Raw genomic sequence first — 22,422 nt, forward strand, 5'->3', positions numbered from 1 at the left:
AAGCATGAGTATTGGACCATGGTGAAGGATTTTCTTTTAGATGATCAAACAAGGGTTTGTATTGCTGTCGAAGATGGAGTTAAAATTCTACAATATAATTTAAGGATCCTAGAAATCTCTATAACTGGGTTTTGTCAATGATTTCATCTGGAAACTTATCTGCAAATTGGATTACTCTATTTATTGGTTGAATAGTTGACTGGTGGATATTGTATCCTAGGAACCTGATTTTGGTTTGAAATAACTTAATCTTGGTTGCTGAGACAACTAATCCATTTGACTTAATTATTATAGCAAACATGTTTAAGTGTTTCCAATGTTCATCTATCGATTTGGGATAAATGAGGACATCATCAATGTAAACAATTGAGAAATGACTGTATTGATTAAATATTTCATTCATGATATTCTGAAATTCATTGGGTGCATTCTTAAGACTGAATGACATTGCATTCCATTCATAATGACCAAAAGGAGTGACAAATGCTGTTTTGTATTTATCTTCCTCATGAATTTGAATTTGCCAAAATCCAGACTTTAAGTCGAATTTTGAGAAAATTATTGCCTGACTGAGTCTCTTGATTAAATCTTTTTTTTTTTTGTTAGGAATTGGATATCGTATCCATTCCAAGACTTCATTACGAGGTTTGTAATTGATGACTAACCTAGGGGTTCCTTGTTCTAATTCTGCATTCCTTTGAACATAGAAAGCAAGACATGACCATGGTGATTTACTTTTTCTAATTATCCCTTTATTGAGAAGTTCTTGAATTTCTGTTTTGTAGAATTCCATGATTTCTTGACTCATTTGAATTGGTCTGGCTTTGGTAGGTATTTTCTTTTCATCAAAATCCTTATTGTAAGGAAGTTTGATAATGTGTTGTTTTCTATGCCAAAAGGCGTTGGGGACATCCGAACAAATTTCATTAACAAGTTTCTTTTGAAAATTGTCAATGCTTTGTAACAAAGATTTGTTTGTTAATTGTTCTTCTATTCTTTTGTAATTAATTTCTTCTTTTAAGAAATTAATCTGTTGTGATTTTTTGGTAACTAAATTGATTGTTTTTGAGATGTTATCTTTCTGTAATTGTCATAATTTTTCGAGATCTGTTTCCGTGTAGAACTCAAATGTGATTTTTTGTCCCAACATTCTGGTGGTAATACGATTATGGTGTATCTTAAAAGGATATAGGAGAGCTATGAAGGGAAGACCTAGAATGACTGGGTCTGAAATATTTTTGATTAAAACAAATGGGGTTTTAAAACAAACATTGTTTTGGCAGAAATGGGCTTTTGGAATTTCATATGTTAATTGCATTGGCGACTGGTTTGTAGCACTAAGTATTTATGTTGTTTTGTGAAAGTATTTAGTAGGAATTAATCATTCTTGAATACAATTCAAGTCTTCTCCTGAATAAATCAAAGTAATTGTTTCTAAGTGAAAATCTTCAATTATTATTTACTTAGAAACAATTCAAGTTTGCTTCTGAATCGATCAAAACAATTGCTTTGATTGATTCAGGAGCAGACTTGAATTGTATTCAAGAAGGATTAATTCCTACTAAGTACTTTCACAAATCAACATAAATACTTAATGTTGCAAACCAGTCACCAATGCAATTAAAATATGAAATTCCAAAAGCCCATGTCTGTCAAAACAATGTTTCTTTTAAAACCTCATTTGTTTTAATAAAAAATATTTCAAACCCAGGCATTCTAGGTCTTCCCTTCATAACTCTCCTATATCCTTTTAAGGTACACCAGAATGTTAGGACAAAAAATCACATTTGAGTTCTGCATGGAAACAGATCTCAAAAAATTAAGACAATTACAGAAAGATAGCTTCTAAAAAACCATCAATTTAGTTACCAAAAAACCACAACAGATTAATTTCTTAAAAGAAGAAATTAATTACAAAAGAATTGAAGAACAATTAACAAACAAATCTTTGTTACAAAGCATTGACAATTTTCAAAAGTAACTTGTTAATGAAATTTATTCGGATATCCCCAACGCATTTTGGCATAGAAAACAACACATTGTCAAACAAATCAAATCACATGTTAAGACTTTGCCCTGTCTTGGCATTCCAACTCCCAATTCATTCAAAATTGTTGAAACTGATGCATCTGAAATTGGTTACGAAGGTATTCTCAAACAGTCAATTTCTTCCGAATCTCCTGAACAAATTGTTCGTTTCCATTCAGGAATATGAAATCCAGCACAAAGTAATTATAATACTATTAAGAAAGAAATATTATCTATAGTATTATACATTAGCAAATTTCAAGATGATTTAGTAAATCAAAAGTTTTTAATCAGAGTGGATTGCAAATTTGCAAAACATGTTTTATAAAAAGATGTTCAAATATTGCATCTAAACAGATTTTTGCATGATGACAGGTCATATTAAGTATTTTTTATTTTGAAATTGAATATATTAAAGGCAGCCAAAATTGCATCCCTGATTTCCTAACCAGAGAATTTTTGCAGGGGGAGAATGATAGAGAAAAGAACTGATCAGATAAAGCTTCCAACACTGTACCACCACCACCAGTCAAACAAGAATCAAACCCAGATTCCTTATCGGCTTTAGCCATTACCAACCATTTCACCCCTCTAGGTTCCACAATAGGAAACCTCAGGCCAAATTACCAAACACCTCGTCCAAATTACCAGACTGCATTAGTCAGCCAATATGATCCATATTCAATCTCTTCATATCAATTCTCATCATCTCAATCAGCCAGTTATACCAAAACATCACCATATGTCAAGAAAAACCCTAATGAATACCTTTCCAGCATTCCTTTCGACATCCATGAAGAACAAGCACCAGAAAAAAATAGCCAAAACAGTTTTTCCTCCCAATTTCCATTTTTAGCCTACTGAATCACATAAAACCCTTAAATATTATCAAGCCATCCTCAATGAGATCGAATATATTTCAGTAAAACCACTTTACAGTAAAACCCATGAAAACAAAATCCTTTATCATTCTCTTTACATCGAAAAATTTCTAACTGAATCAGAATGAGGACTCCCCTCTACCAAACCAAACCCTTTCATACACAACATGTTCTCATTCCTAATAACCATTACAATTATTTTGATTATATTCAAGCATGGACTAACATTTTTCTCCATCAAACTAAAGACTTTAGTCATTCATGGTTTATCAATTTTGATAAAAGTTTCAGATTAAATTTCCCTGCATGGTTCCCAAAATGGTGGTCAGTCCACGACCCAACAACCAGCCTTTTACCAGAAGAACTCATGCAAGCCCTATCAGCCAGCTTTCAAAAGAAATTTGACAGAAGCCGATTTAACTACAGGATTATACTTCTCTTATTATTTATGGCCAAGTACAAAGTCTCATGGATTTTAAAGTGGAATTATGAAGTTGAAACCGGTGAAGTCTACAGATCAAGATCAGTCAAGTGGTGGGATAAATTCAACAATCAGAAGATCATCAATCTGGTCCTCTTTGAGTTTCCCATCGATCCAGTTCCAGCTATTCTAGCTCCATCAACAATGGCGTTGCCAATCATTCCAGAACAATCTCTACCAGACATTAGTCATTCATCATCCCTCAATGGAACAACCAAGTCATCCAAATCAACAAGTTCATGGAAGAAAGAAAAATCATCTCAACTCAAGGATCTAGCTCAACAGGTAATGGAAAAAGTAGCTTTGCTCCATAACAAAGACTCAGATTTTGATGCTTCAGACGCATGCTCACACCATCTAGCCAACTCAGCAAGTCAAAAAACTCAGACAACATATTATCAGGATTCCCAAGACCCATTTGAAATTTGAATAATTCAACCATGTGAAGACACAATAATCAAGTATGTGACCCCAATAGGAAACATGTCATTTCCAGCGCCGAAAGCAGTAGCCAGCATTCCAGATTTTAGACAAAACACTATTCATGAATAGTAAAATCACTTTTTACTATTCATCCATCATTCTGTTTCCCAATTATGGCCGCATGATTTAATAGTCATCTGCTTTTATCATCTTTCCAGCTCACAGCACAGCCGGATTTTCCGCTTCAATTATCAGCAGTCTATTTAATCAAAGCTTAAGCCTCTATCAATATCCCAGTTCAAAATTTGTAAACACTTTTAATTTTCAAATATCAAGGATGCTTGTGTGCACCAATATCCTTTTCATCAGTTACTTTCTCATTTACTAACTCAATCGTCAGTAAATCATTTGTAAGTTCCAACGTAAATTTTGCAATAAAACTTATTTTCAAATTATATCTGCATCATTATTTTGAATTCATTATTTTCATTATGAAGAATATTTTCATAACAATTGATTTTAAATGGCAAAAAATTCTTACTCATTGTCAATTCATCAAGTATCTCAAATTCAAGGTAAACACCGATCAATCATTTATTCAATTCTTTCTATTTGTTTATAACAGTTGATTTCTGGCATATTTAACCTAGGATATCCTCTTCATCAAATTTCACATAATTCTGTGAATACTCATTTAACAGTTCATGGTATAATTGTCATCATCGTTATTATTTTCATTAGCTCCGCCCCCATTTGTACATATATATATATATATATATATATATATATATATATATATATAAGTGCTTATGTACACTTAAAAAATAGAAAGAGAAAGAACACAATTATTAATTAAATAATTATAAGTATGAATATATGGATTTATGTATAAAATTTTAGGGTAAATGTTGGTTTTGTAATATTTTTTAAACCCATAGATGTTATAAATAATTGGTGGGCCTCATTTTCAAATAAATAAAGGAAGGCTGGGCTTTTTTTCTTGTGAAACCATATTTGCTTTTTCTTCTATCAGAACCATATTTGTTAGGCTTTTACTAATTAGGATGTTAGGTGGCGCTTCCTTATTGGGCAACAATTAAAAACAAAATTGTAAAAAAATGAGGCTTTGTCACGTGGGTGTGGCTCAGTGTATTCTGCTTCCTTGGAAAAATAGCTTTCTTCATGGAGTTGTAGAGTTAAAACAGAGGCATAGCGTTGCTTCTTTCTCACCCATGCCCAAACCGCCTAAGTCTCTGGCGCTCGCCTAGGCACCCCAGTCGCCGCCTAGCACTCTTAGGTGCCTGTCTTATCTCTTCCCCAATTTGCCTCCCGATTTGAGCTGTGTAATGCTTAGGCCAATTTTTTAAACACTGTCTAAAGCAGAGTATATTAGTGCATCTGAGGCAACATCACATGCTACTTGGCTAAGGTTTGTTCTGGAAGACTTTGGTGAGGTGTTATCTATTGCAACACCAATGAATTGTGACAATACTTCAGCCATAGCTATCACTAAGAATCATATTTTTCATCAGAAAACCAAGCGTATAAACAAGAGGTATCATTTCATAAAGGAGGCATTGCATCAAGGAGTGATTGTTTTGGTTCACTGTCCTATAAAGGAGCAAGTTGCTGATATCTTTGCAAAGGCATTAGCAAGAGAGTAATTCACCTATCTCAGAGAACTTCTTGGAGTGAAATCAGTTCACAATTTAAAGGGGGTTGTTAGTGTGTAAATTGTGATCTAATGTGGCAGTTGTAATTCTAGCTCATATTGCTAGAATAATTAGCTAAGTGCTGATTTGGTTGTATCTTTCTTATTTGAGTCTCATTTGTCTTAAGTAAGTAAGGTGCCAAGTGTCTACATCTCATAGGGTGTATGATGGAAGGCTGAGATTGTCTTGATATATTTTAAATACTGCCAAAAGTGTATAACCGTTAGAAGTAGAGTGGTATTCCTTCACTCTATCTCTAGCAAATGTCATGGTGAATGAAAATCTCATAGTCATATTCTTTGTTGCTCTCTCTCTCTCTCCCTCTCTCTCTCTCTTCTCTCTATCATCATCCTTTATTCCTGTACTAGTATTTCATCTAAATTCTGTGTGAATCTATGAAGTCATAGCTCACAGTGAACCATTTTCAGCTTACTCTAACAGTTATCACATTTGAATGCAGCATGAATTGCCACAGATTATGAGAGTTGGCTAGAAACAGGCCAGAGTGGTGACATTTTGCTACTAAACTTGCATTATTATTTGGGACTGGATACTGTGTTAGTAGAGTGTGGCGGATTTTGTTATTTCCGTCTAAATTTGAAAATTTTGTTGTATGATATAGGAAAAAGGGAAAGGGAATATGAGATGATATTGAAGAGGACCTTGCTAAGCATCTGCATTCTTGATCCAAATATCACAATCTCGATTATTGTTCAGATGGGATGTTTTATTTATATGAAAAAAAAATTATGTTTGAAATGGTGTAGGCCGCTTGAGATAATTGTAATGCAATACATGTAATCTGGATGCCTTTTGCGTTAGAGACGTATTTGTTTAATTGGAATCAAACCTTACAATGTACAAACATTTGTTTTGTCTTTCGACGCATATAACTTCGCAGAATCATGTAGAGGATCACATTAAGAATATGTTGATGTTATTTTTGAAGCTGATGATTTTCAATGGGCTAGTGGTGGTAAATATGTTATGAATGTGTAGTTTGCAAGTGTTACAAAGACAGGTAAGAGTTTCTAAGAAGTGTAGCTCTGGTTTTGCCTTTTAAGCCTGTGCTTAGAATAGTCGTGCCAATTTCAACTAAGTTGTGTCTCATGGATTAAATTCATTTCCTTTATGTGTTAATAAAGTTCCATACTGCACAAGGGACAAGTAATTGTTTGTGGTGAATAACCTCGAGGCATATAAGTATATTGTTTGACGTTGCACATATCCAAATGAATAGGTTAGCTTCTCGCTTTCTTCTCTTATCTTCTTTGCGTGTTGATATGAAAGTGTAATTAAGTTGGCTATTTCCTAGCAAATGTAAAGAGTCTGTAAGTTGGTTATTCCTAGTTTTAGGATTAATTGTAACATGCAAAGGTTGGAGCTTGCGTTAAATGAGGAGCATGATTGACTAATGTTACACGGCAAAGCTCTTTTATGGTAAGAATCATTTGCATTCATAAATGATTTGTTTTCCCTATTAAAGATTGATTTGGTGTGGGATTCTAGAAGTCTATACAAATCTGCGTAGAGTCTTAAATAAGGAAGAGGTTTAAATAAGGAAAATCTATTTGTTTATTAGGTAAAAAAGTTAACCTAGTATATAAAGGGTTGTGCTGGGAGTTTTACACGACACCTTTTGCACTCTAATCAAAATCGTGAGATTGTTTTATAAGGTCAAGGGGGAAAGCCAAAAGACTGTTAGGTTCTTAGATTTATCTAGGTGATAGTATGAGAGCATAACACTTCATTCATTCATCATGGAACATTGTGTAAGCTTTGCCTATGAGAAAGATCATCAACCTGCGTGAATCGGTATTCATCCAAGAGAAGGTGAAGAGGGTGCGTTCTACAAGACAAGAATATTTGATCAAGCTCTTTTGTGGTGTAAGACAGTATCAAGTGAGTCTTGTATAAGTCCTTAAGTTTTAGTGAAATTGGTTGTGTGCCTTGAGGTTTTTTCCTCCTGTTTGGAGGGTTTTTCCCTCATGCGAGATTTTGTACAAATACTCTGTCTTCGTTTATTTTTCTTAGTTTGTTGTGTTTTGATTTTTGTTGTGAAGAACCAGGATTGAATCACATATCAATCCTGCATATTGCATTTTAACATCGATCCATCCAGGTTTACAATTACATGATCTAAGTAGAAGTATCTTGACAACTACTTGTATAACTTCTTCCATGAGCCATCAATGCAGCATGTGCTGCCCTGTTGAGAGCAATTCCACCTCTAAAAAGCCCCCTATGCTATAAGAAATTCAATCCCCAAAGTGAACAATAACTCCCTTTAGTGGGTTGGAGGGAGGGGGTGGGAGTTTCTTCACGAGTGACTTCTAACTCTAAATTGCACACATTTTTTTAGTTCTTTGTTCAACGTACCCTTAAATTAGTGGTTTATCCATCCCAATTCAATCATCTACCAAACGAGGTCCATACTCTAAATGATAGCAGGTTTCACTTTGGCTTTAAGATCCATTAATAGTTTCTTCCACTTTTCGCCCTACGTTTCCCTTTCATTATCAGTCATATTCAAAACTGCATGTGAATGCATATATTCCCTTGCCTCCTTCAGAACCTATAATCATTTAACTAGTTCTGGACTGTTGTATATGTAACTCCATGTTCAAGTGGAGCTAGTTTCCCACTTCTGTAACTTGATATGTCTACTCCTGCTCAATATACGGCTCTTTAAACAGTCTTTCATTTAGAAGTCTCTACAGCTTCGTCAGGCTTGTTACTGATACTCGGCATTCATTTCATACGTTAGTTGTGCTCGTAACATTTCTGATACTTGATCTAATCGAGGACTTGTCTATATTTTTCTAGTGGACGGCTATCTTCACTGTTTAGAACAAGAGCGTGCTGCCGCTGCAACTCTCCACATGAAGCTCGCAACCACAACCTCCGATTGATTAATCTAAAGCTGGGTGATTTCACATCTACTGACAGTAAACAACGTAAAGTCTCTGTAGCTAGATTTCACAGCTATACTTGATAATAATGAAACCTTTGTGTGGAAGGGTTCTTGTAATATCTTGAAAAAGTGATCCCTCCACTAGATTTTAGAACACCTCAAGATCAATGTAATACAGTAACTTTCAATATAGCCCCCCGAATAAATTTTGTGATCATAAAAAATAACTGTTGAGAATAACCTTCTCTTTTTCAAGATTTAAAATTATAATTTTTATCTACTGGTGGCCCTCTCAAGGACTGCACACTCTCGAGTATACTCGAGTTCTGCTCAAGTGGTTTAATTTTCAGAAGTCTAAAAAATAAGAAAAAGTTGTTTGAAAGTATTTTAAGATAATTAGAAACACAAGTATTTTTTGAAAAAATAATTTTTTATTAAAAATATGGTAGAAGCCCAAAGTTTTAACATGTCTACTTTTCAAAGTGTCCGTGTTTGACTTACTGAAGATTACATAATTAAGAGCTTCATCATCTTTGTAATTTTCGTATAACTGGCACATCATCTTTGACTTCCCACCGTTGTCAGCCAGTTGGCTTATGTCTACAGCATATTCCAAAGCTTTCTAACCACTAATCAAGGGATTAGGATGTCTGGCCATTTGTAATAGATCATGAGGCCAGAATCAAGTTTCAATTTTTTCTTCAACTTTGCACTAGAGTATTCTCTCTCCCGTTCCACAGTTCCATTTGTCTTTCTCTTCCCGTCTCCTTCCGTTCCACAGCTCCTTGGAATCAGCCGATTCTAAAACACTGAAACCTAGCTCGTTCCTCCAATCCCCTACTAAAAGGTACCCAACAAAGACAACAAGGAAGAGAACCAGATCAGATGGCGGAGATGGGGTTTACCAGTCGGCCATGGAAACCATGAAAATATGGATTGGCCGGAAGCTGCATCAGTTCCTACGAATCTGGATTCATTAAAAAATATTATATCAATTCATTTCCAACTTTTTTTTTTTAACCTTTTCATTTCAAATTAATCATCAATGAAACGAGAAAAATTGTGAAAGAGAGAATGATGGAGAAAAGAAGCAGGTGGAATATACAAAGATTAAGAAAAGAGAGAAAGAAGATGATCAGGTGAAGTCCAAAAAGAAGGTGTTTGAGTTAATATTTGAATATTGGGCTGTAAGTGTGTGGAAGTCCAAAGATACCAACTAAAGAGAGATTTGCCCGACGCCCAAGCATCAAGCCCAGAGACAAATTGGCACCTTCCCATTAATGCATAGGCCATGTGCCTATGATTTAAATGTCAAGTGATGGGGACTAACTCACAATCAGCCAAAAAACACTTTTCAGTGGCAATACAAGTAAAAGCTGATGACTCGCTACCCTTCAAGTGCTTTCAGGCAAGAGCAAAGTCACTGCAGTTGGGCTAATTTGCCTATAAAATGATGAAGAGGCCCCAGAGACAAGGATACTCAACCAATCAAACAAACAAACATACAAGCTCTACTCTCAAGCCAAATTTGCATCTAAAAGCTGTAATCAACTCAGATCTCAATCATTTTCAGGATATCTCCCTCACAAAAGCTATCTTTTGTCTTGTTTAGAAGCTCTGCTATCACCCTAGTGGCGTAGTATCAATTCCCTTATGTAAACTGGTTTACCATCCCTCCCTTTGTAGCACAGAAACCTCTGTAAACTCAAAGAGAAGTGATTGCAAGAGGTTCAACCTTACCAGACAAGGTGAAATCTTGCCCGAAACTCTTTGTTTGCTTTCTGAATTTGTAAATCTATTACTTAATGCATTCTTCAGTATGTATTCAAGTCATATCTACCTGTTTTCCTACTTTAAAAATTTTATTTGTATCTAGATTTGGTCAATTTAATGGATATGCTTTCATTTAAAACCAATCAAGAACCAAACAAATGACTTCAGGAATCTGGACTCCCTCATTCAAATATACAAGACTATGAACTAAAAGTCCTTGGTCACAAGGCAAGAAAAAGAACTTAATGTTGACTTAACCCATCCACGACAATCCTTTAATAACAAGAAGTCCGAGTAACTTAGGGTGCAAGTAATCAACTAAACACAATCTTGTTCTACATTTGCTATACTGAAATAGTAGTGGCACACCTAACACTTTGTTAGTTTTGATTGCGAGCCTCAAGGCCTACACCTAAGGCCCCACAAAAGCACCTTTCAAAACTAACTTTGTCCTCTTCTTCCAGCACATCAGCAAGTAAGAACCCGACTACACACCCAATGTGCCAATCCCTTGGGGAGCTGTGCTGAGAGCCGATGAGCCATCTCCAGAGAAATCTTCGCCTGAACAGAAGGGGCTGAGCTTCGTTTCGCGTGGAAAAAAAAACAAAAAACAAAATGATAATCCTCATCGCACAATTTATTATGAAAGGGTAGGATCGGTTAACCCCCGGATCCGGATAGATAATCTGACAAGGATCCTTACCCTAAATCAATTAATTAATCCAACTATGATAGAGATAAATGTCCAATAAGCAACACTAAACGAAAAGCATTAGACAAGGAAAGATTCTTTTAAGCTCAAACGAATCTTCATCTTTTTTATTTGGTACAATGAAAATGTGGCTCATTTATAACCTAAATATTACGGTTCGAGTTGTAGAAATAGTCTTTTTGCAAAGTAAGGATAAGACTGCATACGATACACATTCCCTCCTTCCGACCCTCGCAAAATGAGGAGCCTTATTTGCTTGAGATCGCCCTTAATGCTATGACAGAGATTAATGTCCATTAAGTAATCGCTAGATATTTTCTTTATACTTAATCCTTAACATTATTAATTAAGATTGGTGTGCTGTCGATTAAGAGTACTAGTGTTGTTTTTAGCTTCTGCCTTGATCTTCCCTCTATTTTTCCTATCTGGTAAAATCGTATGGATCATGTGGCATTTGTCTTGAGGCTCTGACGCCGTGTATCATGTGAATTTAGGGTTTCAAGGTTGTTTGCTTTGTATGTACTTGCTAATAAGACCAAACGAATAACATTAGGGAATATATTAGATACCCTTATACTAAAAATATAACTTTAACCCCTAAAACTTAATTTTCTCCACATAAAACCCGACATAAGTTTTTTACTCGAATAAAACCCATTTACTAGATTCCACATCTAATTATGTTTGACTTAACACATTTAAAATTTTCTGAATGCCTAAAATACCCCTATTTGAATGTTTGATGTACACAATTAATGCCATGAGAATTATAAGGGAGAATTAATAATTTTACAAAAAATAAAAATAAAAAACATTTGTTATAAATTCAGTGCCTAATATATAATAACAATAAAAATGTCTAATATATTGACATGCTTATTTAAGTCACTAAAATTATATTTTACATATTAATGTAGGTAAATTATTTCACACGCATATATAAAAAAATGACTAATATATGTAAAACTTCATGCAAAATAATTTACCTAAAAAAAATGTTATTTGATTCAAATAGGGCACCTACTATTAAAATTTTAAAATGTTAGATTGCTCAAAATAATTTACCCTAACTATGTAAAATACATGAAAAATAATTTACCTACATAATAAACAAACCCAATATATGCAAAATACATGCAAAATAATTTACCTACGTAATAAAGCAATACTATTTTATTTAATACTAATTTACCTACAAAATATTATTAATTTACCTACAATACTAATCATAAATTTACAAATAGGTAAACTAATTACATATAGTAATTTTTTAACATATATGTTAGTATTGCACATATATGTGTGTGTGTGTGTGTGTGTATATATATATTTGAACGTATAGTAGTACTATATACATATAGGTAAATTATATGTATATTGAACTTTTAGTAGTATGATATACTTTTGAATGTATTTATGTGTGTGTGCGTGTGTATATATATATATTTATATATGTTAGGGGTAATAGTATGTGCAATAATTATTTGTTCATTATAATTAAGGTAAGTAATAAGAATTATTGATTTGATTTGAATATTGTGGCACAAGTTGTAAATATTTTGTAATAATAGGTCAATTACTTTTCTATTTGGCAGTCTTTTGCAAATTTGGATTTTATTTTGATGTTTAGATTTAGGTGAATTTTTATGCAGGAAATAAGAGTTGCAAGGGTCTATATCTAAAAAACTCTATATTATATGTATGTATGCATATATATAGTGGTAAGCCGTGGCTCCGAGAGAGAAGGACGCAGAAGAGATATGGCATCTTCATGTATGAGATTTCAACTGAAATGCTCTGCTTTTAAGAAGAAGCCTTCTATCTCTGAATTTTTTTTACATTTTCAATTGGATTTGTGTTGATAGTGTAGGTAGTAAATTCAGGTTTAAAGGGATATTAATTTTTTTAATAAAAAATAATATAAGTGTACATAGTAAGTTATGCAGAAAAAAGGTTATCCATCATATAAAATTTGCTATAGCTTATTTTTAGGTTGTATATGATATTCTATTGTAGTTTTTTTATTCTCATTCAAATTTCAAACTGATTTTATTCCATATTCTCACTAGCAATTTGTAATTCATTTTCTAAAGTTAAGAGGGTCATGTATAAAATTTTCATGCGATCACTTTTTTCGATCATGAGAACTTTTTATAAACTAAAAAATTGCATTAATTAGATATGAATATTTAGATGCATATGTTATGATTTAGGTTTATTCAAATAGGTATATAATTTAGGTGCATTCAAGTAGGTACTAAGATTTAGCTGCTTTCAAATAGATACTATAATCACATATTTAGTTACATTCGGCTAGATATGATTACATATTTAGGTGCATTTGACTAGATACTGTGAATTAAGTGCATTCTAGTAGGTATATATCATGGTTTAGATGCATTTGACTTGGTATATAAACCAATTAAGAATTATTATTTTTTACAATAGATTTGTTAGATTAGAAAGCCAACCTAGTTCGAACCCACACCATGGTGCAAGGGTAACACTCATCTCCACCATTGTGGTAGAGGGCCACTTGCACCAATTAAGAATTTAAAAACAAACAAATATGAAGTTCAATATTTATGATGACGTAGAAATATAATCAAAGGATTATAATTGATATATAATCCAACACATGATTTTAATAGAATTTCAATCTTTGTTAAGGATTAAAATGAAGAAACATATATATATATTTAGTGCTCTATATAGCCCTTAATTTTCACTTTAAATTGTATACTAATTATTGGCACGTATCGTCACATACTTAGTTCTCTTTTGTTTTCTTTTCAATGTTCCAGAGAGCTCCCGGCTCAGAGGAGCTGGCCATTCACGGATTTGACGCAGTAAACCATATATGGAAATTGGAATATTTTTAGGTATTGTGTTGCTTACACTCTCTAACAGGCATAGATCTATCACTGTATGTAAGACTCACCTGTATTAGAAATTGTGAATACAGTGTGTACAGTTAGCATTGCACATTTCATAAATATCATTTAGAAATAATCTAGGACATCAAAATAACAAAATAGACACTAGAAAATTTGATGTGTCACATATTTTCCCCTTGCTCAGCTGATGGAAAGGAGCTAATTCACAAAGTAGATCTCAAACTCAGCAGGAGCAGCTTTTGCCACTTAATGAACTCAAAATCATGCATACTTTGCTTGCAGGTATAATGTACTCATGGATTTTCCTCTAACTTTTGACATAAACAGACTCGTTAACGGAGGCCTGTAAGTGATGCATCCTTCATAGTTCCACTCTACAACTTCTGATTATATCCCCATGAAAACATGCATGCAATGTTCTTAAATATATTGCTTGATGTGATGGTTTTGATATGCAGATTATTAGAGTACAATCATGAAGGATATGCACGAATCGGTGCGATGCCACGCTACGGCAATGCAGATTCAATACACTGGTTTAAAGTTGAACCCAATTGCACATTTCACATAATCAGTAGTTTTGAAGATGGTGATGAGGTAACCTAAATAAATTGGCAATTTTATTTGAATTTCCACTATTTTGGAGGAATAATAATCCAGTAATTACTATTTGTATACATAAAACTGAGATGCATTTTTTGACATGCTGTTTAATAGAGGTGGGTCGTTCCGTTGTATGTGAGACCACTAATATTAGAGTGTATATCAGCAAATGAGTCATTTTTGTGAGTCTAAAGCTTTGCTCGTAATAAGCAGTAGACTTCTAATTAACTTGTAAGCCAAACCGCATTTGGTATCTAATTTTTGTTTGTTGGATGAGCAGGCTGTAGTGTGGGGTTGTAAAGCTCTGGACTCAATTATACCAGGACCTGACATGGCATCGACTCAATTTGGATTGTTGCCAAGAAAATTTAAGCCTACAAGTCCAAGTAAAGAAAAGGATCATGATACTATCTCATCAGTTGACGATGGAAACTTATTTTCTCGTGCTTATGCATGGAGATTAAACATGCAAAGTGGGGAAGTCAGTGAGAGATATCTCACTGGAAAATGGTTTTGTATGGATTTTTCCATGATCAATGGAGCTTTCTCCGGCGTTAAAAATAGATATGGCTATGCCCAAGTGGCTGATTCCGTCGCAAGCTCTGCCTCAGGTAATTAGGGTTAATCTTTCCCAAACAATAACTTAACTGCACTCTCTAATTAAATTGCTCTTTCTCAGACCATTAATGGTTATCTATGGCGGTATGTCTCTCAGGCATGCTCAAATATAATGGTCTAGCCAAGCTACACTTTGAAGAACCAGCTGATGTTTCTTTGGTATAATCAATTAGGCCTGGACATGTTTTCATTATAATTTTTCTCCTGCAATTTTATGCATGAATATGTGACTAACATTCTTTATTATTTTATTTCATGGATTACTAGAGAAGTGAAGGCCAATTAGAAGAGGCAATAAAGGTGGAAACTCACATATATGTTTGAGGAGAACAGCTTTTGCACTGGAGCTTCTTTTGTCCCAAAACAAGGGGGTTTTGAAGAAGATGATGGATGGCTGATCACTTTTGTTCACAATGAAGATACCAACATATCTCAAGTAAGTCGATCAGTCTATAATAATATTTGAAGTCTTGTTTTGAGAAATTTTGTTATTTTGTTTAGATCGATTCACATTTGTATCCGTTGAAGTGCTAACTAGTTAGTATAACGTAATATATTTTCCTTTTACGTTTATGTGATCGAGACAAAGATGTTTTCCAATGAGCCTGTTGCCAAAATTACATTGCCCTGTAGTCCATACGAATTTCATGGAGCCTTCATGCCAATCTCATCACCTACTTAGGATTAGTTTGGTATTATTATGCTTTTTAAAAATATGCTCTTATTGTGTTGTCATAATAAACTGTTGCAAAATAAAGCAGTTGTTTGATTAGTAAACTCTAGTTGTAAAGTGCTTGTAACAACAACAACAACAAAAAATAAAAATAAAAAAAAATTGAAAAAAGAAAACCAGTGTGAGGTTTGGTAAATCTTTTATAAAAGTGTTGTGGTTGTGTGAAGTGATTGAAATAAATATGATCGTGAATTTTGGATTATTGTTGCTGAGGAAAATAATTTGATAGAGAATGACATAATTCTATTAGAGAAATTCTTGGTATGTTACAATGTGATGCATATTGTGACTATCTTGGCAAATTACACAAATACTCCTAATTTAATATGGAGAGTCAATGAAGAATGAATTGTCTAACGGTTACAATAGATAATTGAGGAATGAATGGCCTTCACACTTATACATATGAACCCGACTGTCACATTGTGGGCTCAGCAATCTCACTGAGGGTCTTAAGGTGAAATTTAAGTCCTTATCTGCATATATAAGATATCTGTGATGCCTCACGTCTAAGAACTATTTGCATACTACAACCATAAGCTTTGTGACACTTAACATGTGGTAAGCTTCCATACGTTTAACCTTCTTGGACAGTCAGTGTTCAGTGAACTTGTCCAACAGACAAGCACCTGTATATCCATCATGTGTCCAGCACGTAGGGTGGAAAAAAAATCCCGATCCAAAATAAAAAATGTCCCAAACCGAAATTCTCAAAATTTTCGGGATGCTATCCCGAACCGATCCCGAAATTTTGGTATGGGATTTGGGATTGTCTCCTCAATATTTCGGGAATACCATACCAACCGAAAATATATATTATTTATATATATACATATATTTTTTTTTATATACATATATACTGTATATATATATATATATATATATATATATGTTTTTTTTTTTTAATTATAGTTAGAGTTAATTTTAACCATTGGATTGATTCAAATTGATCTGTGCCATCCATTCATTGTTAGGGTTCTCCAGTGTTCTCTCTCCATTGTTCGTTCATAACTTTCAATTCAATTAAAGCCAACCTCCCTCCCTCAGCCACCAAGCCCTCTCCTCTCTATCTCAAATTTGAAGCTCAACTCCGGTCAGTCACGGGCCCACCACCACACCATACTATTACTATCATCTCCGACTGTGGAGCCTTCTTTCACCACACAGGTTAAAGACTTTTAAAATTTTCAATTGGCAACTATAATTTCTGGTTGTTCTGGAATTTTTTGATGTTAAACTGAAGTAAATGCAGAGATGTGAAGAATTTTCTTGCCCGTAGGTTCCCGATAGTTATATATGTTGTGCAGACAAACCTATTAACACAGAGAAGCTATAAACAACGAAGGATACCAGAAACGAAGAAGAAGATGAGAAGAGATAGAGAGGAAGAAAGAGAGAATGTATTAATACTTTCAGAAATTCTTACAATGCTTTCTTACCTCAAATGAGAACCCTATTACTCCTTATATACCCATAAGGACTAATTACAACAGTACCCTTCTACCTGTATTAACTAACCCATCTTCTAGATAATGCCATGTGGCAATTCTGTTATATTGGTTATTACTCCCCCCTCAAACTGAACATGGATCTGCCAGGTGAAGTTTGAAATAGCTAAACACCTAAAACGGGATCTAAAACTGGACCTGAAACAGCAAGAGCAAGGTGTCGGCAGTGCTTTACAAACACAGGACCATGCAGGCCTTTGGTGAATACATCTGCAACCTGTTCTTCAGTAGGTATATATTGGACAAGTAAATCACCCCGTTGGACCTTTTCACGAACAAAATGATAGTCGGTATCAAGATGTTTGATCTTCGAATGAAAGACAGGATTGGAGCTTAGAGCTAAAGCACTCAGATTGTCACAGTAAAGTACTGGAGGCACCAAAATTTGCTGATGCATGTCTTTGAGAAGAGATCGAATCCAAAACAAATCAGCTGCAGAATGTGCTAAAGCTTTGTATTCAGCCTCAGTAGAGCTGCGAGATACTGTGGATTGCTTCTTAGACTGCCATGAAATGGGATTATCGCCCAAGTAAATCACAAAACCAGTTATTGAACGTCGGGTATTTATGTCGGCTGCCCAGTCCGAATCAGAATAGGCCAGCAAATTGAAATCCAAGCTCTTTTTGTAATGCAAACCATACTCAAGTGTTCCTTTCAGGTACCGTAAAATGCGTTTGACAAGAGTCATATGAAGATCAGTCGGAGAAGTCATAAACTGACAGACCATGTTAACAGCCTGAGCAAGATCTGGCCGAGTAAATGTCAAATATTGGAGAGCCCCGACCAAACTTCGATAATGACGTGGGTCAGAGAGAAGAGCACCTTCTTGTTCAAGTAATTGGGCATGTGGTTTAGACGGTGTGGATGTAGGTTTACATGTCTCCATTGCTGCCTTCTTGAGGAGATCTTGAGCATATTTCGATTGACTGATAAACAATGAACCATCTTCTTTATACTGAATCTGCAACCCCAAGAAATAAGACAATCTGCCCATGTCTTTGAGATCAAAGACTTCTGCAAGGTCACTGATCACTGCTTGAACTGTTGTAGGGTTGGAACCAGTGAGTATAATATCGTCTACATAGAGCAATAAGATAACAATATCCCCTTTATCTACTTTAACAAATAAGCTTGTATCAGATAAGGAAGTTGTGAAACCAAGGGATGGAAGATAATTCGTGAACTTCGAGTTCCAGGCTCTCGGGGCTTGTTTCAAGCCATATAGAGATTTAATGAGTTTACACACATAACTTGGACAGGAAGGATCCACAAATCCTTGAGGTTGCTGCATGTAGACCTCTTCCTCGAGATCACCATGCAAAAAAGCATTTTTAATGTCTAGTTGTCGCAGATTCCAACCAAGCTGTGCAGCTAAAACAAGAATTAATTGAACAGTAGTGTGTCTGACCACAGGACTGAAGGTCTCTGAGTAATCCAGCCCGTGTTCTTGAGTGTACCCCTGAGCAACTAACCGAGCCTTATACCTTGATATTGTTCCATCTGGATGTTTCTTTATTTTATACACCCATTTGCTACCTACAATTGTTCTGTGAGATGGAGGTGGAACTAGAACCCATGTACCTTGAGCCTTTAATGCATCATATTCTTCTTGCATAGCATGTTGCCATTCAGACTTACACGATGCTGCCCTAAACGTTTTAGGTTCTTCAGGTTCTGTGATATCAACTAGGAATGAAAACACTCCAGGACATGCACTAGTAATCGAACCAGAGCAGGACATATCAGAGCAAGACTCTAGTATTTGTAATGAATTTAACTCAGGGAAAGTGGCCAAATGAGCTGCATAATTCTTTCTTGAAATAGCACCTGTTTGTAACCGAGTTTGAATCCGAGGATGAAGTGGTTGATGTACAGGTAAGACATGTGAATCAGTGCTAGATGAATGCTCAGACAAAGGTAATAATACCTGAAGTTGAGTAGGATCGAGGACAGGAAGCAAATGAGGTGGAGTTGGTGTATCACTTGTTGTAGAGTAGGAACCATGAGATGTTGATGCTAAAGAGTCTTCACAAATGTGATTCTGTGACAGCTGACCGTGCTCAAATTGACCCCTTGTAGACCTCATGGGAATAGGAAATGGTATAACCACAGAGTTAGTTTGATTGACTGTCTCAGCAGATGCCATACCACTGTGAGAAGGCCCCAACCTTGCTGGAAATATTGACTCTTCAAAAATAACATGCCGTGATATAATGCATTTCTTAGACTGTTGATCATAACATATTACTCCCTTATACCCCATTGCATAGCCTAAGAAGATACACATTTTAGACTTAAACTGCAATTTATGATTGTTATACGGCTTGATCCATGGAAACACAGCAGTTCCAAAAATTCTTAAGGACTGTACCTCAGGCACTTTGTTGTATAGTAGCTGATAGGGAGAACTAAAAGACACGGTTTTACACAGCATTTTATTAATCAGAAAAACTGCATGAGCACAAGCAAAGTACCAAAACTCACTACTTAAACCAGAAGCATTTAACAAAGTGAGAGCAGTGTCCACCACATGTCTGTGTTTCCTCTCAGAAATCCCATTCTGTTGAGGTGTGTAAGGACAAGAAATAAACTGCAGAATGCCTTTGGCAGCCAAAAAGGACGTAAACCGCTTGCTAGTGTATTCACCTCCACCATCTGTTTGCAAACCTCTAATTGTTAACCCAAACTGAGTATGAATGAAAGCATAGAACTTGAGAAAAATTGCAAACACATCAGATTTGTTGCACATGGGAAATATCCAAGTAAATCTGGTATATTCATCTACAAAAAGTACATAGTATCGAAAACCTTCCACAGATTTTACAGGTGTTGGACCCCAAACATCGGTATGAACTTTCTCAAAAGGAACCCTACAACTGTCATTTCTAACAGGAAAAGGTATCCTAGACATTTTACCCCTAATACAAGAAATACAAGTAGTATAAGTCTCATCTAACTTGTGTAAAACCTTAGATTGCCTTAACATTGCAGCCACAATATCATGTGCAGGGTGTCCCAACCTTTGATGCCAAATATCTGATTTCACCAGTTTCCCCAAGTAAGCCACTGGATCTCTGGTAACAAACTTGTGCCCTCTAGAAGCTTTAACCACTGGAATCTGAAACAACTCTTCTGGTTTACTCTTTCCGTGATACACCACCTCCCTTGTCTTCTTGTCCTGCACAAAAAACTCACACTCATCACATATAAACCAACTATTATTATCTGCACACAATTGTTTAACTGAAAGAAGATTTCTGGCAATATTCGGAACATGAAGAACTTTACTGAGAACAAGAGAATGATCAAGAGTATGAATTGCAGAGGAACCGATATGCTTAATTGGTAGACTTGAACCATTACCAATGGTTATATTATCAGACCCTTGATAAGGAGCCACTTGATTTAATGCATTTATATCTGCAGTCATATGGTGTGAAGCACCTGAATCCACAATCCACAAATCCTGAGGAGGAGCCTGAGATGTTTGTTGTGCATTCATGGCAGATAGTGAGGCTGGAGGTGGCTGACCTTGATATGTGTAGTTGGCCCGATGAAAACAGTCAAGCGCAGAATGTCCTCTTTTCCCACATATCTGACACTCCATAATGAAACCAGCTGGTGTATTCCCTGTATTTCTGTGAAAACAGTTCACTGCAGTATGACCTCTTTTATTGCAGATTTGACACTCAACTACAACATTTGTTCTAGCTTCTGTACCAGACCACGACCCAGTAACATTCTGAACTTGTCTTGTCCCTGAAGAGTAAGGACTATTTCCACCATAAAACCCTCGTCCTCTGAAATTATTACCAGTTCTATAGTTGCTGCTATTATTCCTGAATTGACCACCATTTCCAGCCCTGTAACCCCCATTGTAAGTCTGAGATTTGAACCCATGCTGCTGACCAGAATGAGAGTGAGCTACAAAACCATATCCACAAGATTGATCATGATGCCCTGGAGGAAAAGTATTTGAACCAAACATCTGGGACTCCACACCATGTTGAGGAGCATTATTAAATGAACCCTGTGATTGCTGAACAATAGTGCCTGCTGTAGTAGCAGGTATATGAGCATGGTGTTGAGAATTTGACGAAGATGCACCACTCGAAGATCCACCTCCATACATGACAGAACCCAAACTAGTATTCTGCCCAGACTGAGAACCCTGAACAAAAAGAGCAGCCATATTCTGAGGCAGCAGATTCATTTCCCCTTTAATCTCCTTTTCAGTTCCAAGTAGTTGAGCACGAAATTCCCTTAAGGTAATGGAAGATTCCCGTGCCAAGATAACTGTGCGAATAACACCATATTCCTTAGGTAAACCTGCCAGCCCAGCAATGATAATATCATTGTCAGAAACTGTCTCCCCTGCAGCCATTAACTGATCTCTGATATTCTTCAAACGCAACAAGTATTTATCAATGTTATCTGCCCCCTTCTGAATCGTATGCAACTCTGTTTTCAAATGGTTAACCCGAGACTTCGAAACAGAAGCATATCTTTCAACAAGATTTGACCATGCTTCAAAAGCAGTCCTGCACCCCAAGACATACTCCATTGCCTCATCTGTTAGTGTAGCAAGTAGCAGACTAATAAGAGCCATATCAGTAGACTCCCAATCAAGAAACGCTGTGGTAATCTCCCTTGTAACACCAGCCTCTGGACTCACGGCATACTTTGATGGACAACCAATCGTACCATCAAAATGACCAAACAATTTGTACCCTTTAAGAACCGACTGAAACTGAAAGGCCCATTTGGCAAAATTATCATCTCGAAGTTTTATAGTCAGCATACCCAACAAATTCTCAATCTTGAATGAAGAAGACGCCATTGAAAAGAATTCAATCAACCACAACTCTGAGCAAACCAAAAAATTACCAAACAAGGAACACACAACTGACTTCGAAAAATTCACAAAACAATACCCAAGTAAGGAGAATGACACTCCAAATCACAACCCAAATTGCACACTGCGACTAAAGACACCAAACCAAGAGATTGATACTCCAATATAACACAGCACAGGAGATTGAAACTCCAAGATTCATAGAAAGAATGGCACTTTCTTGTTTTAATCGACAAGTCCCAGAGAATGATACTCCAAGGAACAAACACAGCTCAGGAGATTGA

At 35.5% G+C, this 22,422-nt stretch overlaps 1 pseudogene; it reads left to right on the forward strand.

Annotated features, from left to right (window-relative positions):
* Positions 1-3,357: 3,357 nt before the first annotated feature.
* Positions 3,358-15,724, forward strand: LOC137717000 (carotenoid 9,10(9',10')-cleavage dioxygenase-like; annotated as a pseudogene).
* Positions 15,725-22,422: the final 6,698 nt, after the last annotated feature.

Source organism: Pyrus communis, chromosome 15 (genome assembly GCF_963583255.1).
Source record: "Pyrus communis chromosome 15, drPyrComm1.1, whole genome shotgun sequence".
Classification (NCBI taxonomy): Eukaryota; Viridiplantae; Streptophyta; class Magnoliopsida; order Rosales; family Rosaceae; genus Pyrus; species Pyrus communis.